General features: G+C 39.2%; 1 protein-coding gene across 1 annotated transcript in view; it reads left to right on the plus strand.

Annotated features, from left to right (window-relative positions):
- Positions 1-25,092, plus strand: part of PRIM2 (DNA primase subunit 2) — a 276,122-nt gene that overhangs the window by 14,046 nt on the left and 236,984 nt on the right. The gene's annotated exons all lie outside the window — the stretch shown is intronic.

Genomic DNA, 25,092 nt, shown 5'->3' on the forward strand with positions numbered 1-25,092 from the left:
CAGAATAAATTTCAGGCGATAGCGAGTCTGATGTTATAGGTGAGACAGGACACGTAGATGTAAAAGTGGAATATGCTAGAGAACAAATGTGTGTGTTAAGCCTGGAAGCTTTTCCCAGCACTTCTGATGAGCTGTTGACCCTGGCGGGAGTGGAGAGCGGGTCTGGCCCAGAGTGAAGTGGGTGAGAAGACATACACTCTTAACACTCTTGGTGGAAATTGCAGACCTCAAAGGAACTGAGGGGGAAAGAATTAATAATTGGATGGTGGGTCAAGTTCATTTCTGAAGTGGGGATATAAATTGTTTTATGTTCTGAGAATGTGAAGTAGTCAGGTTTGAATTAGATTTTTTCATGGTTCTAAGCATGGTGATCTCTGAATGTTGAGTAAATGTTTGAATTAATTTCTAGAAAAAATAGTTGTTAGTTCAGAATATTTGCCTTTATTCTCTTTTATGAACACTAGGTAATCTTTAAGATGAGTACAGTAATGTGGAATACTTATCCTTTCCTAGAGTTAAATATTAGGTGAAATATGTTATATATGAAATGAACTTTTTCTGTTGATCTGAATTTGAGGGATTATGCTCGTTAGCAAATTTCAATTTGTTTTGTATTTTATATAGGGAAATTTATGATTTAGAGAGAGTTCTTTATGTGTTTTTGTTACAATTACTACCTTTAACTTCTTTCCAAATTATTTAAATGAAGGGATTAACACAGGGCTTCCATTTAGCACACTCCACAGATACTATAATACTTTTACAGTTTTTTTTTTTTTTCAAATGACATAATTATGGAAGCCAACCTTGTATTATATGTATTTGTTAGGTCGCTATAGTATTATATTTGAAGAATGAGGAAAAGTTTCACTGAATTTTCTAGTTAATTGAGGCCTAACCATTTATGCATATAGTTGTAAAAATGCACCATGGCAGATGGTCTTTAGTGGCAATGTTTTAGAAGTTCACAGAATCTGGATTTTCCTTATCAAGCTACAAAATTAGATTCTGCTCATTATAAGATAGTTTAAACCTAGCTAAATGTGAAACTTCAAGCTGAATTACCCTTGAAGGCTAAAATTAACATATGCAAAAATTTTCAAAATAACTTGCAAAGTCATTTCTCATTTTTAAAGTTTTCGTACAGCTTTTGAATATGGAATTCCTTGTATTCTCATTGTTGATGACTCCCTGCCTATGACTTTGCCCTTGAAAAAAATGTATGACTAAATTAGCTGAAGTTTCCCACAGATAGAGCTATGTCCTAATTGTCTTACAACGTTATATATGTTACTATTTAGATCCTAAAATAGTGAAATAAATTTTACTAAATGTCATCATTAGTGTTCTAATATTCTCTGTGGTTAAACATTTACATTGTAAAGTGTTATGCTTTCTGAAGGTGTTCCAAAATAAGGTACTGAGTTTTTTAATGTATACATTATTTTTTTTATTCTGTAATCTTCTAACCTTTTCTTGTTCCCCCCAAGCTCCCTGAAAATTTAATCCTTTTTAGTTGAAGTCATGTCATGGACTAGTTCAGACCTAGGTCAGACTGCGTTTTCCTAGGACTTTTGAGTGAGAATAAGAACCAGGGATACAGAGTTGCACCCCCCAAAAAAATCATTTTGTGTTCTCAGTCATTGAGTGTCTAAATCTGAGTTACAAAGTCAGGAGGAAGTAGTTGCAGTAACAGTTAACCAGTTAGTTCAGGTCCTGTCAGTGTATCCATTCTGTTTCTCCCCACCCCTCTGAGGGTATATAGATGGAGCAGTTAAAATTCTTATTCTGGACTACAGTCCGTTTACTCACTACCTGCCACTGATTGCTAATTTCTTTGACTTTTTGATTTCTGGTGCCATACTGTAGCTAGTGATACCTGTCAACTGCCTGGCCTTTTTTTAATTCTTCCTATTAGCTCTGGTTAAAATGTGCTCTTTTAATTCCAGTGTCCCATGATGCTTTTGGGCAAGAGAATCCTTCTGTCATCTATACGGGAACCTAATAGTCAAATATTTTCCAGCTCCTTTTAGTTGATCCAAGGAGTAAGTCCTCTGCATGAACATTAGAAAATCTAGAGGACTGTTTTGGAACTTTCATGGAGTTCTTATTCATGAAAGAAAGAATGCTTGTTCAATACTCAATGACCAGTGGACTTAGTAAGGTTTTTTTCTGCCCAGTGATGTAAGGAGTCAAAGGAAGGGTGTTAGTCACTAGTAGCCAACATTCGTTATATTATTTACTGAGCGCCACACACTTAGTCAAGTGCTTTACATGGATTATATAATTTAATCCTCGTAACAGCTTCAGGATGAAACTGAAACTTGGAGTGGTTAAGTAACCACCCCCAGAGTTAAGTGATAAAACTGGCACCCAAAAATCAGACCTGTGGGTTTTTTGAAGTATGTAAATTACAGAGCATGTTAGGAAATATATGAGCAGGTTTCTTCTCAGCTAGACCTTAACTGGTGCTGAACTGAAGTGGAATGGATGCTGACGTACACAGTGACAGGGCCCATCAGAGGGGACACGCTAACACAGGTGTGAAGTCAGAGATTTACATTAACATAGGAAATTAAAGCGTTAAGTGTGATTTGACTAAGGTGTTTTATTTTAGCTGACAGTCGTTGGCAGAAATGGAAACCAAATACAATATATTAAACATAATGTAAGTATAACGTGAGTAGTTTTCCCAACATAATATGTGTCATGCTTCCAGGGTAAATATTTTATTCACGCAGCTCTGTTGTTGAGGGGCTCATAATCTAGCCCATGGCTTTACTATACCCTTTATAGCTTTTCTTCTCTGGTACCTGTTTTTTTTGTTTTTTTAAACATTTCTTTGATCACACTGTATGTTTTAGCTCATGTTTAACAATAACTCATGTAATAGTCCAAGGTTAGTCCAAACCAAAATCCAAAAGTAGATTTAGGCTTGAGCCAGGAATCATTCCTTGGTGAAAGATTTTATTTGGTTTCGTTTTGAATATTTGTGCGAGTGGTTCACCTCTTTGGGAAAGCGTTCCACTGATGGGGCGTTTGAGGCGCCACCACCTCACTCACAGGGCACGTCTGCATCGGTAGGTGTTGCAGTCGCGGAGTCGCCAGGAATGGTTACAGTATCTAAGTGCTCGATTGTGTGATTTATTGCACTGTGCCTGATCACTTATGTATTATTTTGTTTTAAATTAATTTGCTTTTATTTTTCTTTTATTAAATTTTATGTATAGAATCACCTCCTTTATAAAAACATTCTGTTTATCTCACTAATATTAATGTAGCCGTCATCTGAGGCACAAGTTATAGCTAGATGTCTTCCTATCTTTTTTTTTTTTTGTAAAAAATAACCTTAAATTAAACCCTGCATGCCACATACTTCCAGTACCTACAACAACTTGTGAGCATATGAGATGAAGAAAACCACCAAAAGCGGCTTTACCACAATACTTCTTTGTAGTCCCTTCAATAAACAGAGTTCAGAGCTCTTCATGTGTTGTGAATGCAGAGCTTCCCAATGTCCCAGTGGAACAGGAGAGGCAAACTTCTGAGATTCAGAGTTAAGACCGGTTGTCTGCGCACAGAGCCTTCAGTGGGGCCTGAGGTAGGACATCCAGTTCTTTTTCTTCCTCTTGGGGCTGTCTTCGTAGAACCGTGACTGTCAGCCGTTTTCATCTCATGGCACACATAAACTAGTCCCTAAAATTCTGTGGCATAACCAAAAAATTAATTTTTTTTCCAATCTGACAAAAATAGGTATAATTTTGACTTCATTTTCATTGGACAGCTATCAGAATATTGGTGGTTGTCATTTTTTTTAAAAATTTACAATCTAAGGTCAAATAGAGGTCAACACCCCTGAGTAAATAGTCAAGTATTGCATGTTTTAAAAATTCTTGTACACCAGTTGAAAATCTGTCACAGAACATAGAGCATAGAGAAGGTGCCTTTTGTCCTGGACTGTGCTGCCCTTATGGTGAGGGTCACCTTTGTATAGAAATGATCCCTAGAGAGTATATATTTATGATTATGACTTAAAATAGCTAGTTTTGAGGAATGTTAATCGTACAAAAAATTGATTTTTTTCCCCAAGTTCATTTATTTATTTACATTTTAATTCATGATTATGATGCATAAATATTGCCAAAGAGGAATTCCAAGCCTTATAAACCACTGGGAGAACTTTCTCTTTGGACGTTGGGACCTCTGAAATTTAACTTGTCAGTCTATAGCTCCAGAAGTTAAAACCTAGGGATGGGTGGGGGTTAGGGTGATGTCTTTCTCTTCCTTCTTTGTGGAAGCTAAAGTGCCTGCTGGAGCTCTGTTCCGAGGAGGGGTGGGTGAGAGAGGGCCGGTCCCCCCACCCTTCCGGCCCCGCTGCCCCGCTGCCCCGCTGCCTGCGGCCATAGCTGCTTCCTCTTCCTTAATGCAGTGTGGTTCTTTCTCCTAATTTCCAGCTTGAGTACAGACAGTTCAGTCATCTCATTTTTCCTAACCATAGCATAACTCTTACCCCTCCGGGGGTCTCCTAGATGTCATATACTCTGTTCATTGCACATTATTTTAACGATTTCTTTCCCTTTGCTATTTCAAGGAAATATACTCATGTACTATTTCCCACATTAATCTTGGTTTTGGTCGTACATTTTTATGACAAGGAAGTTTGTCATTAAATTATGGGGAAGGGTGGAAAATGAGGCTAGCAAGAGAGGATAAGGGCAGAAGGGAATTGTTGAAAGTTTTTGAGGTGTGGACTGACATGTTATGATTTAATATGATGAAGATGACTGCAGTGTTTGAGTGAATAAGGAAATGGAGAGTTGATACCACTTCATGGATCTTCTGGTGAACCTGCCTACTAACTGAACATATGACTGAGTCTCTTAAAATTTTAATGAGATTAATTAATTAGCACGGAGACGCTCTTGGTGAAAATAATCGCTGTCAGCCATGGTTGTTTCACAAATCTACAGATGTGATGAAATGGCATGGAACTGTATACACATTGTACCAACGTCCTTTGTCCTGGTTTAGATATTGTGCTAGAGTTATGTAAGCTGTAACCATTGAGAGACACTGGGTGAAGGGTACTTGGGACCTCTCTCTACTATGTTTGAAATTTCTTGTGAGCCTATAACTATTTTATAATTAGAAGTTTAAAAAAAAGGATTATCAAGTAATAGAAATTTATGACAGATTAATTCCATTAGGATGTTGCCAGTTTCTGTGTTAATCTCATATAAGGGGAATTTGTTGACTGACCAAATGAAGAGACTGAATTAGGGTATGAACTGTAGCAGTAACTATGACAATGGAAAGAAGTATTTAGATATGGTAGATATTGTGGAAGTAGTCTGAAGATTTGATTACTGACGGAATGTGAAGTGAGGAATGACTCCAAGCTATTTGCTCTATGGAGTACAAGAATAGTGTAATGCTAGTGATGGTGGGGAATATAGAAATAGGAGTGATGTTTGGGGGATAGGATAGTACATTTGATTGTGAATATATTGCTTATGAATCCTGGTTGGCCAATGAAGATTAGCAGTGGATAATTCAAAATGTTACTTTGTGTTCAAGAGGTCATGGTTGAAATTATATAATCAAAATACTACGTAACATCCCTTGCTGGTGTGGCTCAGTGGATTGAGCTCTTGCCTACGAACCAAAGGGTTGCTGGTCGATTCCCAGTGTAGGGCACATGCCTGGGTTGCAGGCCAGGTCCCCAGTAGGGGCATATAAGATGCAACCGCACATTGATGTTTCTCTCCCTCTCTTTCTCCTTCCCCTCTCTACAAATAAATAAATAAAATCTTTTAAAATATAAAAACTACATAACAGTAGTATTTGAAATTGTGGAAAGGAAGTTTGTGAAGAGAGAGAATATGAATGAGAAGACCTGGGAAATTTAATTTTATAGTGGATTTCTATGGCCCTTTTCAAATTACTTAACCTTGCAATGCCTTATTTTCTTCTACCATAAAATTGAGAACATCATCGTATATCCTTCTTAGGATTGTTGTGAAACTGAGTGAAATTATCTGTGTAAATTGCATAATGCTTGGCACATAGTAAACACCAAAGGTAAGCTATCTTATTATTTGTTAAGCACTTTGGTTATGCTTATAAAAACAACTGAATTATACTTCTAACTTTAGAAGTTGTATTGGATGTTTAAAATTAAGAAGTGATCTTATTAGCAATGTATTTGTATTTCTGAAATTAAACTTTTGGTTTTTGAAGGTCTGGTCAGTTGCAACCGTGGAACTAATTTTTGTGGTAATTATTTAATTCACTTTAAGGTATTTCAGTAGAAAGCTCATAATTGTCTTGACTGTGAATTCCTCTATGGTGCAAACTTGGGTATAGGAGTTTCACCATCACTTTTCTCATCTGTTTCTTAATTATATAATTCCTTCACCTTTTGGGATTTAGAGATAAACTCTTGGTTGAATATATAATATTTTTCTTTGATTAGGTGGAGAGTGGGGTAAAGGAGGGATGATGGCAATAAAAGTGAATAGTACTTGACAGATTTCTTCCAATGAAAATGGGCCATAAGGAACCTGGTTGTATTTGGTATCGGTTTTCTTTTCTCTGTGACAGGATCATATGCTCTGGAAGTGCCATGTGGGGGAGCCAAAGCCCTGCACTATAGCTCCAACCAGCCATTCAGTGGAGAAGGGAAAAAATAGTGAAATGAATGGAAGTTCATGCTTTGCAGTTGTTTGTTTTTCCCTTCTGGCTTAATAGTGAATGGTTGGAGGGGTTTATTAAATAGTAAATGAATTAGACAAAATGTTAGGTGCTTATTAACTGAGGGTTTAAACTTATTATATGTGCATTTTAATTGTCCTGTTGATATTTTAAGGGTTAAGAGAAATTTTCTTTTTTGTATTTATTGTAATTTTTAAATTTTTTTGTTATATTTGACTGATTATGCTATTATAGTTGTCCTAATTTTTGCCCCTTTGCCCCCCTCCATCCAGCACCCCCTCCCCCTCAGACAGTGCCTCACCTTTGTTCATCTCCACGGGTTGTGCTAGTAAGTTCTTTGGCTACTCCCTTTTCTATACTGTAGTTCCCCATGGCTACTCCATAACTACCTATTTGTACTTCTGAATCCCCTCACCTCTCACCCATTGTCCCACACCCCCTCCCATCTGTCTACCTTTAACCTTTGGCATTTTAATTAGGATGTGTCTTGGAGTGGACCTCTTTGCTTCCATCTAGTTTGGGACTGTGTGCTTTCTGGATTTGCACGTCTATTTCCTTCACCAAATTAGGGAATTTTTCTTTCATTATTTTTTCAAATAGGTTTCCAATTTCTTGCTTTTTCTCTTCTCCTCTGGCAATCTTAGGAAGTGAATATTGGACTGTTTAAAGTTGTCGCGCAGGCTGCTTACGCCATTCTCTTTTTATTTTTTTTTTTTGGATTCTTTTTTTCTTCTCGTTCTGATTGGTTGTTTTTTGCTTCCTATGTTCTAATCATTGATTTGAGTCTTGGCTTCATCCACTGTACTGTTGTTTCCCTGTAAATTGTTATTTATTTCAATTAGTGTCTCCATTGTTTCTTACTGGGTCTTTTTTATGCTACTGAGGTCCTCGCTAAGTTCCTTGAGCATCCTTACCACAAGTGCTTTGAACTCTGTATCTGATAGATTACTTATCTCCATTTCATTTAGCTCTTTTTCTGGAGTTTTGATCTGTTCCTTAGTTTGGTCCATGTTTCTTTGTCTTCTCATTTTGGCAGCCTCCCTGTGTTTGTTAACATGTATTAGGTAGAGCTGCTTTGACTCTGTGTCTTGGTAGCGTAGTCTAATGTAGTAGGTGTCCTATAGTGTCCAGTGGCATAGCCTCCCCATCACCTAAGTTGGGTACCCGAGGTGCGCCCTTTGTGTGGGCTGAGTACATCCTCCTCTTGTAGCTGAGTTTTGATTGCTGTTGGCAGGTCAATAGGATGGATTTACGCAGGCCAGTCAGCTGCAAGGACTGGCTGTGACCACTGACCACCAACCTCCGCCTTCTGTGGAGGATCATTTGTGCAGGGCCAGGGTGGTGGTGCTCTGATGTGGTCTGTAGCTGTCCACTGGGTGTTCTAGCTCTGGGGTGTCCTGGGGGGTACAGGACAAAACCATCTCCCACCTGTGTTTTGTCCAGGGCACCCTGCCTGAGCTATAAAGCAATCTGAGATGGCTGCTACTTGTGCTGGGGTTGGAGAGTCCCAGGCAAAGCCAAGCTGTGAATCTAGCTGCTAGTTCAGGGCCTGGGGCTCACTGAGGCTAGCTAATGCTTGTTTAAGAGGATTTAGGAAGTTTGAAGCATGAGCCAAGACCAGCCATTCAAATGGAAAAGCAGTTTGGGTGGCCATTAAGTTGGGTAGGGCTGAGTTTCTGGGGGTCTCCAAGGCTAGTCAAGCAGTGTTAGCCATGTTGATGGAATCTTAGATAGGCACCAGTCTGCTGGCTCTATGGGGGAGGGCCCAGAAAAGGGACAATGGCCTCTGCTCCCCTTGAGTCAGATACCTCAGCCTCCCGCTCTGTGCTATTGGTGCCCTTCAAGCTGTCACCCCAGTGCTGGAGCTCAGGGAGTGAGTCTGAGTAGGTGAGTCTGTGGGTTCTTTTAAAAGGAACTGCTTGGGGGTCCAGCAGTTTCTTCCACTGACTCAATCCCCACTGATTTTTGCATTCAGAAGTTGCGGGGACTTAGCTTCCTGGCTGGAACCCTGGACTGGGGACCCAAAGTGGGGCTGGGACTCCTCGCTCCCAATATATCCCTTGCAAATTTTTATCCACCACATGTGGTGTGGGACCAGCCTGTTTCATGTCTACACCCCTCACACTAGTCTGGATGGATGTGGTTTCTTGAATTCCATAGTTTTCAGACTTCCATTCAGTTTGATTTCTGTTGGTTTAGAGTGGTGGTTGGTCTGAATTTTAGTTGTAATTTTGATGTGGCTGTGCGAAGAGGCAAGCCATGTCTGTCTACACCACCTTCCTGATCGGAAGTTGAAATTAGTATTTTCAGTTGAGTATATGTCATCTTCATGGCTATAATTGTTCTAGGTTAGACTGTCAATTTCTTGTCTAATTGAGGCCAATTATGAAATGTCTGAAAAAAGCAGCCTTTGGAATGTAGGCTTGATTTTTCCAGTCAATGAACTGACTAATATTTCATGAGTGCCTATGGCTGCAAATCACTGTAAATTATATTAAAAATATTGCCACTCAAGTGAGTCCTTAAAGAAACAATTTTGGTACTGTGTGCTTGATTAGTGTACATCAAGGCTGTTGTTTGGTTTTCTAGATACAGGTTGTTCATGGATGCAATAGGCTTTGCATACAAATAGATTGGAATTGGCATTTGGAAAGGATAGCTTAAGTTTTTTCTTTCTCAGTTTTCATTTAGTATACCCTTTAAAATGGATTAGAATTCATTTTAGATCCCTTTTAAACTGTGGCATGATTTTTTTCTCTTTTTATTTACCACTTCCTCTGACACACATACACATAAAAAAGAGCTATATTTTGAGTAGAATTTACGGCAGGGTAAAGATATGATATATTCGAAGTTTTTAGTATGCTCTCTGTAGTCATGAGAAAAGTCTACTTTTGATTTTTGCTGCCTCTTTTTTTAAATAAGAGGATTAATTCTAGAACACAGGCTGTCACTGGGATCATGTGTTCATCAGAAGGCGGGCGGGGGGGGGGTGGTGGTGTTCAGTATTACCTTAGAATAAGAGCTGTGTTCCTCCTCCGCCTCTTGCAATCTGTTACCTGATTTTGTTTATTAAATCTCAGAATTGCTTACTTTTGTTAGCTAATGGGATATTTTGGGTCAGTAAAGAGAGGAGAACCTTAAAAAAAGAAAAAAGCCAGTGTTACTGTATGAGTTAGAGGATGTGGTAGTTTTCATTGGTAAAAGTAATATGTTAGCTCGGTTTGTTGTGATGGCAGCTTTGCTATTTTATTGTCTTCTGATTTCTCTTTGTCTAATAAAGAAAATTGACAGGTTACCTACCTTTTAATGAGTGTTTTTCTTTTAAACTGTATGATTGAATGCCTGAAATTAACCTTGACCCCTACAGTACTAAATGATTAAAGTGGAAAGAAGTGTTTTTCCCTTCCTTCCTTTCTTCCTTGGTAAAAAATGTTACTTGAATTGAGTTTGGGTAAAGCTGACCTCTGGGAGAATTAACAGAGAAAATTGAAATAAAATGTTCTTTTTCTCTTCTGAGTATTATGTTAATTTGTCCCAAATGACAGAATTAGCCTAAATGTTGTGAAGTACTAGGTTTTAGCAAACTAAACTGAACTTAATTTATATTTCTTTGTTTCTGTATATATGGTAAAATTAGATAATTAATAAAGACTTAAAGGAATATCTAACTGATAAATTCACCGTTTCACATTCTTAAACCTAAGAAGCGTAACTTGCCTAAATTATGCAAAATGCTAATTAAAGGGTTTAATTTTGCTAATCATTTCAGTTTGATTAGAGGCAGATGCTGATTATCTGCGCAAGTCTAAATGGACCTTTCAGAGATCGCTTTCATTATTTAAAATCAACTTGTCAAACTAATTAAGACATAAACGTCAGGAATAGCCAATACTAGTAGTTATCTATAGGGCACCGGTGTGACGCTGGGGAGGGTAACCACAGGGCTCTACACCAAAGACTTGGCGTATGCGGTGTCATTATGGATTTCAGTATTCTCAGAGTTTAAGAGTTGAACTTTGCCATTTTTTCTGAGCTCATTGGGTTCTCTAGGTGTTCTTTGTTGGTCCTTCAGGTCTCTGATTTTTCTCCTGGCTCTTTTTCCTCCTGCTGTGAATCTGACGGCACAAGGGAGCCAAGACCTGCGTTCAAACCAGGCACAGAAACAGGCAGGTGTCTGAGAGACACAGGTGTGCCAGGTTCTCTTCACAGTCACCAAATCTGCCTCGTAATAGGTCTGAGAAGTGGCAGGAAACAGTCAACAGGGATGGTTTGGTATTAATGGCAGCAAGCAGAGGGAGTATCTGAGTTCAGTAACTGAGCAAGAATTTGGATCCCTGTTTCCAGCCTTTCTATTCTTCCTTGCTTGTCTCCCCTGCCCCGCCCCCCGCCCGTCCCCTTTGCAGAGAGAGCAAAGTCAGAAAACTAACTATTTAGTCACAAGTGTCTGTAGCTGATTTAGGGTTAGGACTATAGAAACCAAGGCAGAAATTCTATCACCCCTAATCTTAATCAGATATAAATGGCCCAGTAACAGAAAATGGGGTTTTGCTTTGGAGACCTCGGGTGTGAGGATAGGGAATCCGACGTAGGGACATGAGAATCCTGCTTTGGCTGGCACCAAGATCAGGTCGTGTGGGATGAGATGGCTACTTTCTCCGTGGGGATAATCTCTAGGTCATGTGGCCAGGGGTGACGAGTGCAGGCTCTGGCACTGGACCTTCCAGGGCTGAACACAGGCCAGCGACCTACTCAATTTTTTCCCCTCTGGTTTCCTTACTTGCAGAACAGAAAATATAGCAGTACTGCCTCATAGGGTTGGGAGGCTTATTAACGAGTTAATACATGTAAAGTACAGAGAGAAGTGCTTGGCAGATAGTAAGCACTCAATGAATGTTAACATTATTAGTATTATTTGTTGCCATTTTAACTTTTGCATGGAATTTGCAAAAGATGGTGTATGTATGGAGAACACTGGATTCTTTCCCCAATATCCCTTTGAGTCATTTAAAAATGATGGCTGGAAACACATTCACACTAAAAAATTGTGAGAACTTCATTTGTATAAGATAAGCTAATAGAATTTGAAATACTAGAGTTTTATTAAAATGAATAGGCAGAGATTTTAGTCCAAATCTTGCTGCTGTTTATGTAGTGTGAGGGGTTCAGGGATAGTATTGGTAAGTGCTAGACTAACAACTGGACTATCCCTGGTTATGAGCACTTTTTGTCCTTTAATTCAAAAGATAAAAGGGGAAGTTACTTTAAAATTCAGTTATTTGTAGCTCCCAGAATATTAAAAACAAGTTACTGTGTAATGGGATGAAGGGAAGTAGAGTGCTGTGGGTTTTGTAACTAGTTTGACCAGTAAAATATGGTGGAGATAGCACTGTGCCAGATTCAGATGTCTGGGTGCAGACCTTAGGAGCTGCCAGCTTCCCCTTCCCGTATCTGGCACACTAACTCTGGAAGTCCTGAAATGCCATGTGAGAAGTCTAACTAGACTTGCTGAGACTTTCTGGAGAGGTGTGTTCTGAAACCTGCCATAAACCTACCTCTGCCAGGCGGGGCAGGCCGTGCCTCAGCATTCCCGACAGCCCCAGCCGCGCCAAGGGGCCCCTCCCTTGTGAGTGAAGTCATCTTAGGCATTTGATTGCAGTCTGTTCACCAGCTCAGAACCTCCAGTCACCACGGAACAGATAGATTGTTAGCTATATCCTTTCTGAATTTCTGACAGACAAAATGGGAGTTAGAATAAAATGGTTGTTGTTTTAAGCTGCTACATTTTGTTATTCAGTAATAGATAATTGGAATCGATAGCTGAGCTAGAGCTTCTGGCTTCTTCAATTTGAGCTGAAAACACTACAAAACAATACCCTCAAACAATCCTACCGTGATTTGAAAAGCGTTTATGAAATGTAAAGAAAACTATGGTTAATGGTATGGAAAATGAAATTCTGATAGGTGAATAGAGAAGCTAACTCTGAGGGAACTCAGATTACTCAGAAGGGACAGGAATGGGAAAATTGTGGATAAATGCTATCTACCTTTCGTAAATTTGGTGAGGCTGCTTAAAAAAGTTGGTTGAGAAGTTTATGGCTTTTTAATTTTAAAGAAGAGAGGCTTGCTGCATGTCTGAGATCTGCCAGCAGCCTGAGGATCCTTTGGGTCGTCTTTACTTCTAATGATACCTTTCTATGTTTCAGGACCCTGGGAAGTGAGGTTATAAGGCATAAAGCAGTCGATGTTCTTAGACGGTGCTCTTACTCCCCTCAGAGTTTGCCAAAGTTTTAAGTAGACTGAATTAATGCATTTATTTCATAGTGTTTGTATCTAGTCCTATTGTTTGCTAAATTCAAAATTTGAATAAAAGATGGCGAATTAAGAGAGATGTTCAGGGCACAGTATAGTTGCTATGAGGGACTTAAAAGCACTTTCTTAAATAGAAAGGGGCATAAAAAATGAGTAAAAGCAATCATAAGTTACTGTAGACAACATAGCATACATTTTTGTGCCCTTTGATTTTTATGTGACAATTCTTTTTAAAAAATTTTCAACATTTAATGCTTTGTGTTGGCTATTGAGATATGGAATTTAGGTAGGTAAGAGGGAGATTTTAATTTATATGGGAAGTCTGTTGAAATTATTTCTCACTGAAGACTGAAAATATACACATAGAACAAAACACTGTTTCGTAAGCCCAGAGACACAGGACAGGTGAAGCCAAATAAGACTCTTTTGTGTTGGCAGGCACATTTCCTGCTATTATAACACTGCTTGAGGAACAGGAGAATCATAGGTGAATGCAAACACACAAACAGCTGTTTGAATTTACTGCTCAGCTTTCTGGATTCCTTAAGCTGTATCACTTTTGGATCGTAATGATCTTACCGGAGGCAAGGAACAAAGGGAACAAGATGCAGCATATACTTCTTTTATAAGTTTCCCAAGGCTGTTCTTAATTATTTCTACAAAACAGAAATAATAAATTTGCTCTTTTTTTGTAACTTGAAACTAACAGTAGGATGGAAAATATAGATAAGGAACTAAGTGACATTCTCTCTTTTCAATTCTGAGGATAGAGAATGAAAGTAGCCATATGGAGGTATGGTAGGAAATGCTACCATACCAGGCTTTGGAAGGAAATGCTATTGAACTATAATGTGGATGAGATACATAATTACAATATTACAAGAATATGATGGCTTTTATGGGGAAGTTCATATTAATGTTATAGGTTCCTCAACACTGAAAATGAACTCTTTTTTAAAAAATGTTTCATTTATTATGCTGTTACAGTTGTCCCAATTTCCCCCCTTTCCCTCTCCCCGCCTGGGACCCCCATTCCCTCCAGCAATCCCCCCACCTTAGTTCATGTCCATGGGTTGTGCATGTAAGTTCTTTGGCTTTCCATTGCCTATACTTTTCTTAACATCACCCTGTCTGTTTTGTACCCACCAATTTATGCTTCTTAGTCCCTGAACCATTTTGCCCATTCTCCACTTTTTCCCTCCCAGTTGACAACTCTCCAAATATTCTCCATATCTATGACTCTGTCCCTGGCCTGGTTGGTTGTTTTTTAAGATTCAGTTGTTGATAGTTGTGAATTTGTTGCCATTTTAATGTCTATAGTTTTAATCTTCTTCTTCTTAAATAAGTCCCTTCAACATCTCATATAATAATGGCTTCATGGTGGGGAACTCCTTTAGCTTTACCTTACCTGGGAAGCACTTTACTTGCCCTTCCATTCGAAACGATAGCTTTGCTGGATAGAGTAATCTAGGATGTAGGCCTGTCACATTGAATACTTCTTGCCAGTTCCTTCTTGCTTGCAGTTTCTTTTGAGAAATCAGCTGACAGTCTTATGGGAGCTCCTTTGTAGGTAACTTTCTGCTATTCTCTTACTGCTTTTAAGATCCTATCTTTATCTTTAACCTTTGGCATTTTAATTATGATGTGTCTTGGTGTGGTCTTCTTTGGGTCCAACTTGTTTGGAACTCTGTGCTTCCTGGAGTTGTATGTTCATTTCCTTTGCCAAATTAGGGAAGTTTTCTTTCATTATTTTTTCAAATAAGTTTTCGATTTCTTGCTCTTTCTCTTCTCCTTTTGGCACCCCTGTGATTTGGATGTTGTTATGTTTGGAGATGTCCCAGAGGCTCCTTATGCTATCCTTGTTTTTTTTTTTTTGGTTTTTGGTTTTTTTTGAATTCTTTTTTCTCCTTGCTGTTCTGGTTGAATGCTTTTCTTCCTTATGTTGCAAATCATTGATTTGAATCCTTGTTTCAATCTCTCCACTGCTGGTTCCCTGTAGATTTTTCTTTTATTTCACTTAGTGTAACCTTCATTTCATCCTGGGTCTTTTTCATGTTGTTGCCATACTCAATGAGTTCTTTGAGCATCTTGATCACCAGTGTTTTGAACTGTGCATCTGATAAGTTGGTTTTCTCTGTTTTGTTGAGTTCTTTTTATGGGGTTTTGTTTTTTCATTTGGGCTGTGTTTCTTTGTCTCTTCAGTTTGGCAGCCTCCCTGTGTTTGTTTCTGTGTATTAGGTAGAGCTGCTTTAACTCCCTGTCTTAGTAGTGTAGCCTACTGTAGAAAAGACACCTGTAAATGGGGTGGAGCCGTAGGTAATCACCAGGGCGGGGCAACCCGTTTCACTGCTTTGTGGCTCTCTATGGGGGAGAGTTGGGGGCAGTGCTGCTGCCTGGCTGCTGGAGGTTTGCTTGGCACTTGCCCTGTTTCCAGTCACTTCTCTTACTCCCTGTATGTGACTGGCGACCTTCAGGGTGTTGCCCTGGTGCTAAATCCCAGAGCGGGTGGGTTTGCTTACATTCCAAGTTCATGTGAGCCCTTTAAGCGGAGTCCCCTGAAAATCTGGCAGTTTCTTCCGCTGCTCCAATTCCCACTAGTTTTTAGAGCCAGAAGCTATGGGGTTTTACCTTCCTGGCACTGGAACCCTGGGCTGCGTGGTCTGGCCTGGGGCTAGGATCACTTGTTCCCAAGGACTCCCTCCTGGTTTTTATCTACCACAGGTGAACACGGGACCATCCGTTCTGCCGCCTCTCTGCATCTCTGTGCCTGTCTGTCTCCGTGTCTCCGCCCCTCCTACCTGTCTTCTGTGACGAATGTAGCTTCTTCAAATCCTTGGTCGTTAGACTTCCACACAGCTTGGTTTTCTGACAGTTCTGGGTGTTACTTGTTTTGAGGACTAGTTGTAATTCTTTCTGTGGTTGTGCAAGGAGACAAAGCATGTTTACTTATGCTTCCGTCTTAACTAGAAGTATCTGAAAGGAGCTCTTATCTCACATTTCTGATGTAGAGGAGTAGAAGGAGGTCTGTGAATTGCTGGGCCATGGCAGCGTGGGCAGTTCAGGTAATACTGCTTCCTGTTATACCCTAGTGTTGCAGTCCTTGGGAACTGGATGTCCCCAAACAAAACCAACTCTTCTGGGTGGCCGCATGGCTTCTTCTTATATATGAATTCATATATTAGGTGCAGATGCAGCACTTGAACATTTTTAGGACAGTAATGAGGGATAGAACTGTAAGTTGAGTAGGAGTATTACCATGGGGAGGAATCTGTTGATGGACTTTGAAGTAAGATAAATGGGTGACTAGGATCTTTCTTCCTCCTTGATGTAGGGCACATGTTTGAGATGGTGGGGGATACTTGTCTCAGTTCCTGTTGGTATCAGGAAGTGGGTTGGAGGGACTTGAACCTACCAGCCCTTTGCCTTTCAAGTACCCCAAATGACACACAGTTTATGAAAAGTGTGCTTGCTAGGCAAATGTATACTTCGGATAAGTCCTTAGCTACTGGATTCTGTGTCTGAGCCCATCTTGTGTAGAAGTTCTGGAGTCACTATTGTCCTTGATATTACTTTATAGGGAGTGTTTAAAAAATGCATAAAGCATTTCTTAAACATTTCTTCAGCATTATGTTGTATGCTATGGAGGTTTTACATTAATATACTTATATTAATGTAATATGCTTATAGTTTGGGAGAACGGAAAGAAACTCTTTTCATGAGGCAGAGAACAAGTAAAATAATCACGTGCCAGAATGTTTGATAGTCAATAATAGTTAAGAAAATGAAGATAGAGGATATTGCTGTGGGCTAGATTACTCTAGGAAGGCATCATTGAGCTAACAGTATTATTTGGACTGAGTCTTAAAAGATTAGGCAGAAAGGACGTAGCAGAGGGAGATCATGTAAGAGAGATCATGCCAGCTACAACCTCAGATGTCTAAATAATTTCTGAGGAACTAAAACTGTTGAATTGGGTCAATAAATAGGACACCTTTGTCAAAGCCATAAAACTGATTTCTAATATTTTTAGTTGTAAATATATGTATTTGAGTATCTCTTGGAAAAAATACCTTCTTTCCCTTCACTCCAGGCACAAATATAGCTTGTATTCTATTATCTGCTTGAATTTGAAAAATATGGTGCAAGTTTAAACTTAATAACACCTGACATTAAACAATTTAATATCCAAATATTTGATTTCCCATGACCTAATAAGAGAAAATGTAACAATTAATTTCTTTTTCTGACCTATTTTTTTCCTGCTCTTTTATTTCAGTCTCCACATGCTTCTGTAAACATGACTTTACCATTGGTCCATATAGACACTAAGCAAGTTTTATCCTTCCCTTCATTGCTAAGTAAAGCCTTATTTTTGTGATATACTACTGTTAGCTGCTTAACTTGGAAAGCTTCAGTCTTCATCAGATATTTCATGAATCAGTTTGGCTGCCTCTCTTCTAATGATATTGAAAATGTCCAAAGTGCCACATAGCTTAAATACTGGGAACTAAGTAAAGTTGAACAATTTTCTACTGGGCTATGTTGTAAATTGGAAAGGGCAAATTACTTTTGTTTTTTTTTGTAAGATATTTGCCATTTGGAGCCTCCAAAAAGATTGAATTTGGGAGGCCTTTAATTGTGCACCAAAAGGTTATTGCAGAGGATAACATAAGGGAGATGTCATAAAGAAGAAAATTTGAAGCTCAGTAATCGACAGCCTAGTGAAGAAATAGGCATTCAGCCAATTAACTGGGTGCTTGAAATAAATAGTTTAGAATTAAAGAAACAGTTGCAAATTTCAAAGACTTGATTCATTTAGTTCAGCGATTTTTAACATTTTTCTTTTCATGGCACACATAAACTAATTGCTAAAATTCTGCATCACACCAAAAAATATATTTTTTTGGCCAATGTGACAGAAAAAACAGGTATAATTTTGATTCATTCACAGTGAATTGTGTTGGCTGTTGGAAAAGAGCCCAGTATCCCTGACTAAATAGTCAGTTATTGCATATTTTACAAATTCTTGGGGCACACTGGTTAAGAATCACTGACTTGTTCATAGGGAGACAGAGCAGAGGGGAACTAACTTTAGGTTACTTAGTTGTGAAACATCCTTGCCATTCACTCAAGTTTTGCTTCAAAATATTTACTGATTATAAAGTTTAATTATGAAAAATCAGAGGGATTGTTAATCTAATATTTTATGTTAAACCATTGAAATAAAATTCCAAGTATATTTTGATAAAAATGAATTATGATAATGGGAATTCAGTCTCGAACTGTTGAAAATCTCAGCAGCTGAAAAATACTTCCCGACTGGGCACCATGTGGCTCTGAGTGTGTAGGAGGGAGATCCGGTGAAGCCTGTACAGTGCATGGAGCTGCAGCACAATTATATGAGTAACCAATATGTAGTAAAAGAAAACCTGATTGTATGCATAAAGGAGATGTGCACTAAAACATAAAATGCTCATCTTTCCATAAATATCCAGCTGTTCTCATGTTGCATTCATTTGAAATAAAGTTCAGGTTGTAGTTTTTATTACTGTACTTCTTTTGTTTGGGTAAAAATACTTTTACCCAAACCAAAACAAGAAAGTAGATTACATTCTTTATTGAAAGATGTAATTTCAGTGTAGGTTGACAGATCCTTTTAGCACATTGAAGGTACATGATTCTCTTTTCTTCTGGCTTGTCCTTTTGCTATTAGTCAGCTGAGAGTCTAACTGTAGCTCATTTGAGGGTAAAATGGCCACCTCGCTGCTTGTCTCCTTTTAAGATACTCTGATTTAAACATTCTCTGTTTGTCTAGGAGTGCAGTTCTTTTTATTTATTCCTGCTTGGATATAACTAGGCTTCTTGAATCTGTAGACTGGTGTCTTGTACCAATTCTGAAGAATTCTCAGGCGTTTTTGATTTTAAACTGTCCTTTACCAATTCTTTCTCCTCTCTATCTGGAATTCCAATCAAATGTATTTTAAACCTTCTTAGTCAATTCTTCACATCTCATTCTCATTTCTGCCTTTTCCTTTTTTCTGTTTTCTCTGCTGAATGACATATTTCTCCTGAACTATTTCTCAGTTTATTTTTTATTTTATTTTATTTATTTTGCTATTGGGTTTTACATTTTGGTTCTTACAGTTTCTGGAAGTTGATTTTTTTTAAAGATCTGCTATGTTATTTTTTATGGATTCTTGTTCCCCGCCGGTATTTTAAAGTTTGTTGTTCTTTTCTCTAAATATAGGCTGCTTTTTCATCTGTGTCTAATAATTTTAAGATTTAAAATCTGTGTAGTCTATTTCTGCTATTATTCTTGCTTCTCGTTCGTGCTGCCTTGTTTTCTTGTGTGTCTGGTTATCTGACTGATTATTGCCGTCGCACGGTCTTTTACGGGGGTTCCCAGGACGAATGTGCTCTCCTCTGAGAGCTACTGGGTTGCTTCTGCCACACTTCTGGGGGTATTACCAGCCAGGGACTCTTTTTAAACCACTTCTAGGATTTTTGCTCTCCAGTGCACTATGAGTGTGTGCCTGGGGTGGCGGGGGGCACATCTTCTCAGAGACTTTGTTTTCCTGCCTTTTTATTTTTCTGCTCTGTCCAGTGCCAAGAGAACCTGCTCTTCATCCTCATGGGATTGGGGGAGAGATGACAGGTCAATTCTAGTTCATTCTTCCCCTGGGGATGTCTTCCTTTCGGGTCCCAATTGAATGTAGGAAGGTTCTCCTTAAGAATCCCATGTTTGGCAGAAGTTAACCTTTGTCTTTTGCCACCTTTCCCCTTGAGGATGAAAATCTGAAGTACTAGACGATGGCATTGGCTGATGCCTTCAGGGCCAGAGTGGGTTTGGTTCTTCTGGGCTTAGGTTTTCCTCAAATTTTGGCCTTGTAATTCCCCTTGTCTTGTCAATTTTTTAGTGTTCTTAAATTAATATATACATACACATATATGCATATATCTACATAGTTTATCCAGTGGTTTCAGTGGAAAGCAGATCTGAATAATTTAAATCAGACACTGCCTGCTGGCCCAGGGCTGGAGCCTAAGAGCCTGACTCTACTGCAGCGCTGATGGAGTTGCTGATGTAAACCTTTTCTCCCTCCAGCCAGCATATTCTTTGCTGCACCTCTAAAGGCTGGGCTGGAGACAGGGTGAGTCTCAAGGGTAATGCTACTTTAATTTGCTTAACTCTTCGTGTGCTTGTCTGGAGGAACTGTGTCAGGGAAAACCTTTTATTTTCTTTAAAGATACTGCAGTTCTTACACTCACTCAGGCATGAGCCTGTCATCTTTAACTTCTTGATGTGTCCTTTCTATCTTTCTTAATTGCTTATCTTTTTCTTCCATTTCTATCACAGTATTTTAATTCTAAGGTTAGTTCTATATACTTTGTAACCTCTTAATTATTTCATTGCTGGTCTTTAATTACTACCAGAATTGAACATCCTTTTGCCACTATGACTTTTTATGACCTCTTGTGAATTATCTGTGTCTGTCCTTTGATGAAATATTTTATTACATGCTCTCATTGTAAGTTTTCAGTCTTTTGGAGTTTCATTATACAGAACTTTTTTTTTTTTATTTCTTCAGTTTAAATATTGTCATCTTTCATAGTATTTCAGTTTCTAAACATTTCACCAGGTATTGTGATAAGACCTGGGGACATGCGAATAAGTACATTAATCTGTGTGTAGGTTTCTATTATAGTGAGGGAGATATGTATATAAATGCTTATAGTATAGTACACAAATACTATAATACTGCATGTTCAAACATAGAAGAAGGAATTATTATTATTGAGGAAATCTGGGGAAGCTTGGCAGTGAGAGTATGTAAATGATGTAGACATTTTCCAGGAGAAACATGGTGTGGAAGGATATTTCAGATGGGAAGTATGTCTGAAGTCAGAGAGATAAAAGTCATCGTGTGATATAGGATGTACAGATAGGTTGGTATGATTGATGGATGAAGTGTTTTGGGGATGAAAATTGAAACCAGGAAGAGTTGAAAGGCCTGGGTCATAAAGGGACTTGGACAGACCCAAAGAACCTGTCTAGTGGGGATAAAGGAGTGGGTGAGCAAAAGGGGTGCGGGGGCTCTGCTGGGGAGAGTGTGTCTGGGCTGGGGCTGTGGTTGTGAACTGAGCGCTGTGGCAGTGGGAGCGGGCGGGTGTGCCTGGGACTGAGACGTCCCTGGATCATCCTTGTGGATGTAGCAGTCACCTGGGACAGTGGCACGAGGGTGAGCGTTACAGTGCTGACAGGGTTTGGATTTAGACTGCGTCTGTCTCAGTTTTCGCACTGGAAAGTCCCTGAGAACGTCTGTGTCCTGGAAAAACTGGAATGGTTGGTCATCACCCTAGTGAGGCGCCAGAAGGACTGGATGACTCTGAGGCGTTGAAAGGGGGAGACAAATCAGGGGGGAGGGGCTGGCCGGAGTGGAGGGAATGTGTTGTTGCTAATTTTTGCTGGGGTGGTGTTCTCAGGAGAGTAGAGGAGCATTTAGAAGAGAGGTTGAACACATGTGGGTAGGGATTGGTTAGTAGAGGAGGAAGTGGAAAGTGTTTGCCCTGAGTTTAGCAGAGAGAAGATACAAATGACTTCGGTGGATGAGTCGGGGTCTGGACTGAATTAAATGAGAAGACTAAGGAGCAGTGCTAGGTCTCTAGAGGAATCTGTATTTTGGATACTGAGGGCAAGGATGAGAGAGAAATAACTGAACAAAAGATTAATTGAGAATTTTGGTATAAAGTTGTTTTCAGTTCTGACTGAGGGGAAGGGGAAGGAGGTAGAGGAGAGGGAGGGGAGGGAGGGAGAGATTGATTAATTGGAAGTGACTCACCTCCATCTTTTGTGCCCCACGTGGCTTCCTAGGTTCCTGGTCTCTGGGGTGACATCAGGCTATTCTCAGTAAATCTTGATGCTTAATGCTCTAAATGCTGCCTGGTACCCTGTGTACTACAATTCTTCTCTAAGCCTCAGCAAAAGTCACTGCCATAGCTGTGCCATTGGTGACTTTCAACTGAGTTGATGAAGAGCTATTTGAGCGGTCTCTGAGCCAGGCTCTGAAATTCGGTTCCTGGGAAGGATCGTCTTGCTGCCTCTCTTCCCCTGGAATGGTGTGTTTCCCTTCATTCTGCTGGTCATAACTCAAAAGCAAGGCTGAGCACCAGGACAGCTGGACATTCGGGCTCGCAGAGATTTTGCCCTCATTCAGCAGCGGGCTGGAAACAGGCTTTTTCCTCTTGTGAGTGGAGTCAGCTTGTCTTTTATAAGCTTTTGGTTGAATAATGTAGTTAATTTATAGATTAGCATCTTACCTTTTGTTTGTATTATTTGCTGGTGCTGTAGCTGGATTATAGAAGATGCTGAAGAAATGTTTCTTGAATGGGGTGGGTTGGAATGGAATGTATATCTGATGTGTCCTCTCAGATTGTAATGTATCTAAACATGTATCTGGTCTGTCATGCCCAGCTCGGGAATTACCGCTGTTTTGATTTATTTGGGAGACTTTTAAGAACTCTTTTATAAATTAACCATTTTTTAAGAAGGGATTTGTTTTCTTGTACAAGAAATGTGCTTGAGTATAATTAATCTTTCCTTTTAGTGTAATTTTTAGTTTTCAAATGTGTCTGTGTTGTTTTAAAAAAACAGTAATAAAGTAGTCAGACAATTGATTTTTTTTTTTTAACATTGATCAGCCTAGCGTAGTTACTGAGACATCAACATAACTAATTAGAGTGTCAGAATATTAAATTACTGTTTGTTTTCTAACTTTAACGTTTTGGATGATTATAAAAGAATTTGTAAGTGAAATAACATACTATCCTGTCAGTTTTGGTTAATTAACACAGTCACACAGTGGTAATTATTTCCTTTTTTATTTCCTGTTTTTCAGTCTTTCCTAAAGATTTACCAATTGTTAACAATTTAACTGACATATTTTTTCCTTTGTATATGGCTCTCTTTTGTACATTTAAATGAAGGAAGTATTGGATTGTAAATGGAAAATTATTTTCAGCTAACTTTTACTTGAGGTTGAGTGTAGAAACCTACAATTAGTATGTAGAAACCACTATCAAACTGAAACAATTCTAAAACTTAACATCAAAAACTAAGGCCAAACCCTGAAACTTCAAACAATAACCATTTTATTATATCTCACAATTTTGAGGGTTGGGATTCAGACTGGGCTTAGGAGGGCAGTTCTTCTCCATGTGGCTTCCATGTGGTTACTCGGTTGGCAGCCAGTCTGGCCTGGATGTACAAGACAGCTCTACTCCCATGCCTGGTGCCAAGGCGAGGACTTGCAGAGGCTGGACGCTGCTGGGATCCTCTCCATGTGCTCCCACCAACTAGGGGGTTGAACAGCTTCTTTGGAGTGACCCGGGACTCCAAGAGAACGAGGTGCTTGCACTCCTCTCAAAGACGAGGCCTGAGGTTGGCACGGCATTGCTTGTTCCATGTTGTTTGTCAAAGTATAGATCAAGGGGAGGGCGGATAGATCTCGGCTCTCAGTGGGAGGGGTGTCAAAGAATTCGCAGCCATCTTTAATCTTCACAGTAAGATTAACGATTAGGTCACAGTGCATGCATTTGGGAAAAAAGTGCATGCCCGTTGTAGATCACAATACTTACTACTGATATAAAACCTACATTTAATTAGAAATTGTAATGCTATTAAAATTGTATTTGCTTTCAGTATTTGCTTCATTATACATTTTTGATTTCATTATAAAAGAAATGAATCTTAATGGTTTCATTAGACATTAGATGCTTTAAACAGTGTTTTAATTATTCATTTTAATTGTTGTTTTAATATTGTTGGAATTACTAACATGTATTTTTACCTGCTAGTACAAATGTGTCTCATTTTAAGAAGAATGCTTAAATCATTTATTCATATTTACATTTATTGATGCCATGCACCTTTCCACAAAGGATTCAAGGTGACTTGCAGCAAGATGCACGTGACAAATCTGTATAGAAGTAAAGTATAAATAGTAAATGAGGATCAAGAAAAATATGAAGTAAATGGCATCACCATTTGCCCAGTGACTAAAGCACCAATCTTAGGAGTTCTTCCCTCCAGACGCCCTTCATTTGCAGTGCGTGTGTCTGTGGTACCTCCAAATCAACCCCAGCTCTGTCCACTTGTGTTTTTTCTGCTAGTGCTCTTCCAGTTCAGTCCACTATCGTCTTTTTCCTAAACTACCAAAATGTCCTCCTAAGCATCAGCAGTTGAAATCAGATGTTCACTTCCCTCTGCTTAAAGCCTCTGTTTAATGCACAGTTGGCAGTATAAATGTCTACGTCGCCCAGGCTGAGGGCTCCATCCAACTCTCTCTCCACCTCTCACACCACCCCCTGCCTGCCCCTGCGCTCCGTCCACCTTTCTCCTGTTCCTTCAGCTCTCCAGCCTTTTTCCTCTATAGGAGAAAGGACCTTTAGGACCTTTGCACTAGCTGTTACCTCCCTCCAACTGGGACGTTCTTGCCAAGGGTTTGCATGGCTGACTCCTTTCATTCATGTTTCCATTTAAATGTAACTTCTTCAGAGAGGCTTTGACCACACAGTTGAAAGTATAAATCCCATCTGTCCATCCATAACACTTCTTTTTTCTTTTTCTTTTTCATTATGTTTCTACCTGATAGTTTTTACTATTTTTGTCCTTCTCACCCCATAATGTAAGCTTCATGAGGACATTTTTTCCCCCTGGTTTATAGTTGGATTCCATCTTCTGGAAATAGTGCTTGGTACATAGTAGGTCCTCAGTGTTTTAGAAAGAATGAATGAATTCTACATAGAATACTGAACGTTAGCAGTAACTGTGGTATTTTCAGGACATGATAAATTTATTTTAGAAAAGGTTCTTTCCATGGGATCACTCTGTAGACAGGTGATGTATATCAGAATTCCTAATGGACTTAAAAAAAAAAAATGTACACCTGGTCTTCAATCTGAAGGTCTTGGGTGGCACCAAGAATCTATAATTTTGAAATGCTCCACTGCAAATCTGATGCACATTCTTGCTTAAGGACCAGGATCTGAGAGAGAGAACGCAAGAGA

Source organism: Pteronotus mesoamericanus, unplaced genomic scaffold, assembly GCF_021234165.1.
Source record: "Pteronotus mesoamericanus isolate MK-2021 breed Mesoamerican mustached bat unplaced genomic scaffold, CSHL_Meso_final contig_20, whole genome shotgun sequence".
Taxonomy (NCBI): Eukaryota; Metazoa; Chordata; class Mammalia; order Chiroptera; family Mormoopidae; genus Pteronotus; species Pteronotus mesoamericanus.